Below are 8179 nucleotides of genomic sequence, written 5' to 3' on the forward strand. Positions count from 1 at the left end.
ATGTATTTATTGGGAAAAAGAGACAGGAAAATCCAAAGAAAAAAACAAGGCATAGGATGAAGTATCAAATATGTTTCTCATTCTTGATTTTAAAAAGATGTAGAAGACTACATAGGCCTGGAAATTTCTGAAAAGATATAAAAGAAACGATGATAGTTATCTATGAGAAGTGAGACACTTCTATGTGTCTATCGATGTGTCTGAGTTAGGAATAAATCTCACCATTTTAGGCCACATGATTGTTCATGCTGATCAGTGTTGGACACTTCCGAGCAACTGAATGGCCGCATGTCTGTCCTGCACCGTCTCCTGTGAAAAGCCTGAACCAGGTGTATAGCTGTCTTCCTTTGCTTCATAACCATGTCCACCAATGAGAAAACTAATTCACCAGCTGCCCACCTTAACTGATTTAATAATATGAGGAAAGAGTACAGAAATGAGGAGTTGCCAAATAGAAGTTAATGTGGAGCTGAGAAAAACTAAGAAGAATGAACAGATGCTGAAAAGGAGAAACATAAGCCCATTTCTGGATGATGACACTTCTCCACGGCAGGAAAACTGCAACAAACCGGGCACTATAAATTGGCCTGTTGAGGATGTTGTCAAAGGCATAGATAACAACAATTTGGAAAGCCAGTTCCAAGCTACTCAGGCTGCAAAGAAACTGCTTTCTAGGGAAAACCAGCCACCCATAATCTGGCCTGCTTTGATTCCAAAATTGGTGTTCTTCTTGGGCAGAACTAATTGTAATCCCACTCAGTTTGAACCTGCCTGGGCCCCCATTAGCATTGCTTCCAGGACCTTGGAACAGACCAAAGCTGTAGTTGATGGAGGTGATATCCCAGCATTCATTTCTCTGTTGACTTTTCTCCATGCTCACTGTCAACAAGCCCTTTGGGCTCTAGGAAACACTGCAGGTGATGGTTCAGATTTCTGAGACTTGGTTATCAAGTATGGTGCTGTCGACGCACTGTGGGCTTGTCTTGCATTTCAGGATATGTCATCTTTATAGCATGCGATTACTTACATAATCTTACCTGGACACTTTCAAACCTCTGTCTCAAGAATTCTGCACCCCTGTTAGATGCTGTTGAGTAGATTCTTCCTCCTTTAGCTCATCTCCTGCATCATGATGACCCAGAAGTATTAGCAGAAAGCTGCTGGGCCATTTCCTACCTTTCTGATGGTCCAAATGAATGGGTTGAAATGGTTGTGAAACCAGGAGTTGTGTCCCAACTTGTGAAGCTCCTGGGAGCTACTGAATTGCCAGTTGTGACTCTTGTGCTAAGAGCCATGGAAATACTGTCACCAGGACAAATGAGCAGACTCAGATTGCAGTAGATGTGGGAGCACTTGCTGTCTTTTCCAGCTTGCTCATAAACTCAAAGACTAATACTCAGAACGAAGCTACATGGACCATGTCAAACATCACAGCTGGCAGCCAGGACCAGATACAGCAAGTTTTGAATCATGGATTAGTCCCCTGCCTCATTGTCATTCTCTCTCAGGCAGACTTTAAGACACAAAAGGAAGCTGTATGAGTTGTGACCAACTATACTAGTGGTGGGACAGTTGAGCAGATTGTATACCTTGTTCACTGTGGCATAATAGAACTTCTTAACTGTGAAAGATAACAAAATTATTCTGGTTATTCTGGATGCCATTCCAAATATCACCCAGGATGCTGAGAAACTAGGCAAAACTGAGAAACTTAGTATAATGATTGAAGAATGTAGAGGTTCGGACAAAATTGAAGCTCTACAAAACCATGAAAATGAGTCTGTATACAAAGCTTCAATAAACTTGACTGCGAATTATTGCCCTGTAGAGGAAGAGGAAGATCAAAATGTCATGCCAGAAACTACCACTGATGGCTACACATTTCCAGTTCAGGATGGCAGTCCTGGGTTCTTTCACTTTTAGGTTGTACAGCTGAGGCATAAAATGCTGTTTGTTGTGTACTGTGTCTGGTGGAAGTGTGTCTTACTGTTTCTGTACGAAGTCTTTTTAAATGTGATTTGTCACTGTAGCACTTTTTACAACGGAACTATACTCGAACAGTTCCAAACTGTACAAACTGTATGAAATTTCTCAATGGGTTTCTTATTTCTGTATAGAATTTCTTATCTTAGAATGTCCTATAAAAAAAGATTAAGTTCCACCAAAAAAAACCCCACCTCACCATTTTAGTATATAAACCTTTTGTGTGTGTATATGTGTGTATTCTATGGAGTTATTATTTTGTAGATCATGACAAAATCAGTGTTGAGCTGGGCATAGGAAAGAGGTTTCTTTTTGTGTAAACTGGATGTTCACGTTACCGGACTAAAGGGGTGAATTTGCCTATATGCATCAGAGCCCAATAAGACACAAACGGGAGTTTGAGTCAAACAAAATAAGGGCTTACTTTTAGGAAGTGGCCCAAGCCTGCACACAGGTGAGTTAATACTCAAAGAGCTGGCTTCCTGATGGCTTCCAGGGAATGGATTATATAGGGGAAAAGAATCATTAATCTTGGTGACTAAGGGAGTTAGTGTAGTGATGAGGCTGTGGCCTCTACTGACTGGTCAGTGCTAGGGGAGAAGGTCATTGAGCAGTGCATCTGATCCTGATATCAACCTTGGTGTTGCTTTGTCTGGTTTCACCCCTTTTCTGGGCCTGGAGCTGAAACACAACTGAGACTTAGATATAATCTCTACTTTGACTGAATCCTGTCTGTGGTTGACAGACCAGAGGCTTTGTTCCTTAGACTGATGCTGATCAGAACATCATTGTCCTGAGGGGTCAAAGATTAAGGAAGTGGTCATGCAAGGGAGAAGGACAAAGGTGAGTCAGGGTGCTGGGGGAGGCCAGTGTGATTCTAAAGGAAAGAAAGGATGAAAGAGTTTATTGAAAAAATGAAGTTTCTGAGCTGTTACAATTGTTTCCATAAACATTGTGAGCATTCCTATGAGATGCCATTCAGAGCAGTAGAGAATAAATGGATTGTGAAATCAAATAGATTAGAAGAACGTGCTCGAATCTTGACTTTTGTAAGCAGTAATTACCTTAATACAGTTGAGCTTTGGTTTCCTCATCTGTAAAATGGAAATAACAGTTTTTGCCTCGAGATTATTATGAACCAGGTGTCTAGCACAATGCCCCATTTTATGCTTTTAGCTATTTTAAATTTCATTTTTTTTTATTGAGCTCGTATAATAGGCCATTTTTTCTTTTCTGGATATATGAAATTTAGAGTATTGTTGAGGAGGGGAACATTTTATATTACCCCTTTCGGTTCTTTCTTCTGACCTAATAATCAAATTGACATAAGACAGGTTAACAGGAGAAAAACTAACAAATTTAATTTTGTTTGGAGATCCCATTGGTATGGGACCTAAGAAGTGACTGAAGCAGGCTGTTTATATACCTTTATAGACAAAGAAACATTTTTCTTTTGGTGAAGATTTAATAAAAACAAAGGGATTTGAGCTTGGCGTAGATAATTAATGAGGAAGTTGCAAAATTTGTTTATACAGCTTCCTCTGCCCAGAGCTCCCTAGCTCCAGTGAAAAGGATGCCCTCCATCTTCCTAGCATAGGGAGGATGCCTTTGCATGGGAGGTATATTTCCTGCCTCCAAGGGAGTAAAGGAAGGTGAAAGTGTTCCCTTGTGCCGGGTGTTTCTCAAGTAAGTTTAATTGAAAAAAATGGATATGGCAATGTGGCATATTTTGGGGTGGCCTTTCCTGAATTCCATCAGTAGTATTTAGTATAATTGACCCTTGAGAAATGTGGGGGTTAGTGCACTGACACCCTGTGCAGTGGAAAATCTGCTTGTAATTTTTGACTCTCAAAACTTAGTTGTGCCTTTGTGTCCATAGGGAATTGGTTCCAGGACCACTGCAGATACCAAAATCCATGGATGTTCAAATTACCTATATAAAAATGGCATAAATCAATGTATATGGTCAACCTCCTGCATCAGTAGACTCCCAGCTGTGGATGGAAAACAGTACAGGTATTTAAAAAGTCCACATCTAAGTGGGCTTGCACAGTTAAAATCATTTTGTTCAAGGGTCAAAGGTATATGGTATACTCTTAATATATAATATTTCCTTTAGATTTTCTCAAAGTGAAAAATAAATGTATTAATTTTGCTGTACTGCATCCTGGTATTTTGCTGTACTGCATAGAGGTATGTTCCAAAATATCTTTTGACAGCTAACCATCTAGATTATGAGTTCTAGGACAATTCTTCTTTTCTTCTTTTCTCTTTTTCCTTCCCTCTCTTCTACCATACTTTTATTTCTTCACATCCTTTGCTTTGGCAGAAATGCTACCTGAAACCTATTTTTATTTGATATTTCTGCCTTGAGAAATTCTTTATGTGTTTTTCTCCCAGTTTCCTTCTTGTAATTGATTTCTAGTTTTATACCTTTGTGCTTGGACAAGATATTTGATATGACTTAAATCTTCTCAAATTTATTGAGACTTGTGGCCTAACATGTGATCAGTCCTGGAGAATGTTCCATGTGCACTTGAAAAGAATGTATTCTGTAGCTTTTGGATGAAATGTTCTGGAAATATCTATTAAGTCCATCTGGAATCATGTGTCATTTAAGGCCAATGTTTCCTTATTGATTTTCTGTCTGGATGATCTATCATTGATGTAAGTGAGGTTTAAAGTCCTCTACTGTTGTTGTATGGATATCAGTTTCTCTCTCTATGTCTGTTAATATTTGCTTAATATGCTCCTATGATGAGTGTGTAAATATTTATGACTGTTTTATTCTCTTCTTGGATAGACACTTTTATCATTATGTAATGCTCTCTTTTTTTCTCTTTTTCCAGTCCTTGTTTAAAAGTCTGCTATGTATAATATGAGTATTGTTATCTCAGATTTTTGGTTTCTGTTTGCATGAAATATCTTTTTTCATCCCTTCAATTTTAGTCTGTGTGTCTTTTGATCAGCCACTGCATGTATTTTGATTGAAGCACTTAGTCTATTTACATTTAAGATTATATTTATTTATTTTTAGAGAAAGGAGAAGGGAGGGAGAAAGAGAGGGAGAGGAACATCAGTTGGTTGCCTCTCCTGGTCCATAACCCAGACATATGCCCCTACTGAGAATCCAACCCGTGACCTTTAGGTTTGCAGGCTGGTGCTCAGTCCATTGAGCCACACCAGCCAGGACTACTTACATTTAAAGTAATTTTTGATAGGCATGTACCCATTGCAATTTTTTTTTTGGTGTTCTCTGTTCCTCTCTTCTTCTCTTGGGTTTGCTGGTTTTCTTTGTTATGTTTCAGTTTCTTTCCCTTTATATTTTATAGACTTTTGGTTTGAAGTTGCCATGAGATTTATACACATCAAAAAATATATAGCAGTCTACTTTAAGCTGATAGGCATTTAAATTCAAACACATTCTAAAAATGCTATATTTTTAATTCTCTCTCAAATACTTTACGTTTTTGATATCTTATTGTAGATTGTTTTTGGTTTGTGAATCCTCTACTTCTGTATTTATACTTGATTTTGCTACTTTTGTCTTTTAACCTTCATACTAGACTTCAAGTGGCTAATCCACTGCCTTTACTATATATTTGTCTTGATGCATGAAATTTTTCTTTCATATATACATTCATACATATGTATTTCTGTTTATGTCTTTTTTTGTTTCTGTTTAAGGAATACCCTTTAATATTTCTTATAATGTTGTTTTTTGGTGATGAACTGCTTTAATTTTTACTTGTCTGGAAAAATTTCTTCTCTCTCTCTCAATTCTGTATAGTAACCTTTTCAGGTAAAGTGTTCTCTGGTGTAGGTTTTTCATTTCAACATTTTTAACATATCCTATTACTCCCTTCTGGCCTGCAAAGTTTCTGCTGAGAAATTGCCTGTTAGCCTAATGGGGTTTCCCTTGTATCTGACTAGTTGTTTTCCTCTTGTTGCTTTCCAGATTCCCTCTTTATCTTTTGCCATTTTAATTCCAATATGTCTTGGTGTGGGTCACTTTGTTTTTACTTTTTTTCAGACTCTTTGTACTTCATGGACATGGATGTATTTCCTTTCCCAGGTTAGGGAACTCTTCAGCCATTATTCCTTTAAATAAGTATTCTGCCCCTTTCTGTATTCTTCTTTAATCCGTATCGCATAATGTTAGCGTGCTTGATGTTGTCCAGGAGGGCCCTTAATCTGTCTTTGTTTTAATTTTTTTTCTTTATCAAATCTTTCTGATTTCCACTGTTCTGTCTTCCACATCACTGATCCTTTCTTCATTATCTAATCTGCTGTTGATTCTTTCAATTAAAAAAATTCAGTTATTTTTCAGCTCTGATTTTTTTTTTCATTTAAGACAGGAAATATTTTATTCAAACCCATCAGAGAAATGGACTGGTTGGGTCTGTAATAAAGCGTCATGTTTTAAAGCATAGGCCAGTAATTGTATTTGAGTATACACTGCTGCATACAAATTAAATGATCAGACCACAACTTTTCAATGTTTAAAACAGAATAAGCTTCCCTGTAAAAGCAGCACCGTTGTGACATTTTAATTTTAGTACTCCTCTCCTTCTTCCTCACCCTCTCCTTCAACAGAATCCACACCGACCTCCTCATAATCCTTCTCTAGGGCAGCCATGTCCTCACAGGCCTCAAAAAACTCTCCCTCCTCCATGCCCTCGCCCACGTACCAGTGGACAAAGGCACACTTGGCATACATCAGGTCAAACTTGTGGTCCAGGCGAGCCCAGGCCTCAGCAATAGCTGTGCTGTTGCTCAGCATGCACACAGCTCGCTGTACTTTGGCCAGGTCTCTGCCAGGCACCACAGTGGGAGGCTGGTAATTAATGCCAGCTTTGAAGCCAGTGGGGCACCAGTCCACAAACTGGATGGTACTCTTGGTCTTGATGGTGACAATGGAGGCATTGACATCTTTGGGAACCACGTCACCACGGTACAACAGGCAGCAAGCCATGTATTTACCGTGGCGGGGGTCACATTTCACCATCTGGTTTGTTGGCTCAAAGCACATGTTGGTGATCTCTGCTACAGAAAGCTGTTCATGGTAGGCTTTCTCAGCAGAGATGACAGGGGCATATGTGGCCAGAGGGAAGTGGATGCGGGGATAGGGCACCAGGTTGGTCTGGAATTCAGTCAGATAGACATTCAGGGCTCCATCAAACATGAGGGAAGCAGTGATGGAGGACACAATCTGGCTGATAAGGCGGTTAAGGTTAGTGTAGGTTGGGTGCTCGATATCGAGGTTTCTATGACAGATGTCGTAGATGGCCTCGTCGTCAACCATGAAGGCACAATCAGAGTGCTCCAGGGTGGTGTGGGTGGTGAGGATGGAGTTGTAGGGCTCCACTACAGCTGTGGAAACCTGGGGGGCTGGGTAAATGGAGAACTCCAGCTTGGACTTCTTGCCGTAATCGACGTAGAGGCACTCCATCAGCAGGGAGGTGAACCTAGAACCAATCCCCCCACCAAAGCTGTGGAAAACCAAAAAGCCCTGAAGACCTGTGCACTGGTCACCCAGTTTCCAAATTCGGTCCAGGACGAGGTCAATGATCTCCTTGCCAATGGTGTAGTGTCCACGGGCATAGTTATTGGCAGCATCTTCCTTGCCTGTGATCAGCTGCTCGGGGTGGAAGAGTTGGCGGTAGGTACCAGTGCAAACTTCATCAATGACTGTGGGTTCCAGGTCTACAAACACTGCCCTGGGCACGTGCTTGCCAGCGCCTGTCTCACTGAAGACGGTGTTGAAGAAGTCGTCCCCCCCACCCAATGGTCTTGTCACCTGGCATCTGGCCGTCAGGCTGGATGCCATGGTCCAGGCAGTAGAGCTGCCAGCAGGCATTGACGACCTGGACGCCAGCCTGGCCAACGTGGATAGAGATGCACTCACACATGGTTGCTGCTTTGCGGCTGCTGAGCGGATGGCGGAGAGGAAGAGGAGAGGTTGTTGCTTCTTACAGAGCGACTCTTAGGCTGTCGATGTAAGAGAACCTCAGCTCTGATTTTTTTATTGCATTTTATAATTCTTGAAATTCTCACCAAGTTTCTCTATTCTCTCAAGTTTGGTGAGCAGCCTTATGATGCTGGTCTTATGACCATTCTTTATCAGGCAAATTACTTCTCTCCATTTGATTCGGGTTTTTTAGTTATTTTTTTCTTGTTCTTTCCTTTGAAACAT

At 40.4% G+C, this 8179-nt stretch overlaps 2 pseudogenes; one reads left to right on the forward strand and one right to left on the reverse strand.

The window, feature by feature from the left end:
• The first annotated feature begins 360 nt into the window (after window positions 1-360).
• LOC129073019 (importin subunit alpha-1-like) lies at window positions 361-1923 on the forward strand (annotated as a pseudogene).
• Window positions 1924-6407: 4484 nt separating this feature from the next.
• On the reverse strand, window positions 6408-7895 carry LOC129073027 (tubulin alpha-1B chain-like; annotated as a pseudogene).
• Window positions 7896-8179: the final 284 nt, after the last annotated feature.

This window comes from Pteronotus mesoamericanus, unplaced genomic scaffold, assembly GCF_021234165.1.
Source record: "Pteronotus mesoamericanus isolate MK-2021 breed Mesoamerican mustached bat unplaced genomic scaffold, CSHL_Meso_final contig_116, whole genome shotgun sequence".
Lineage (NCBI taxonomy): Eukaryota > Metazoa > Chordata > Mammalia > Chiroptera > Mormoopidae > Pteronotus > Pteronotus mesoamericanus.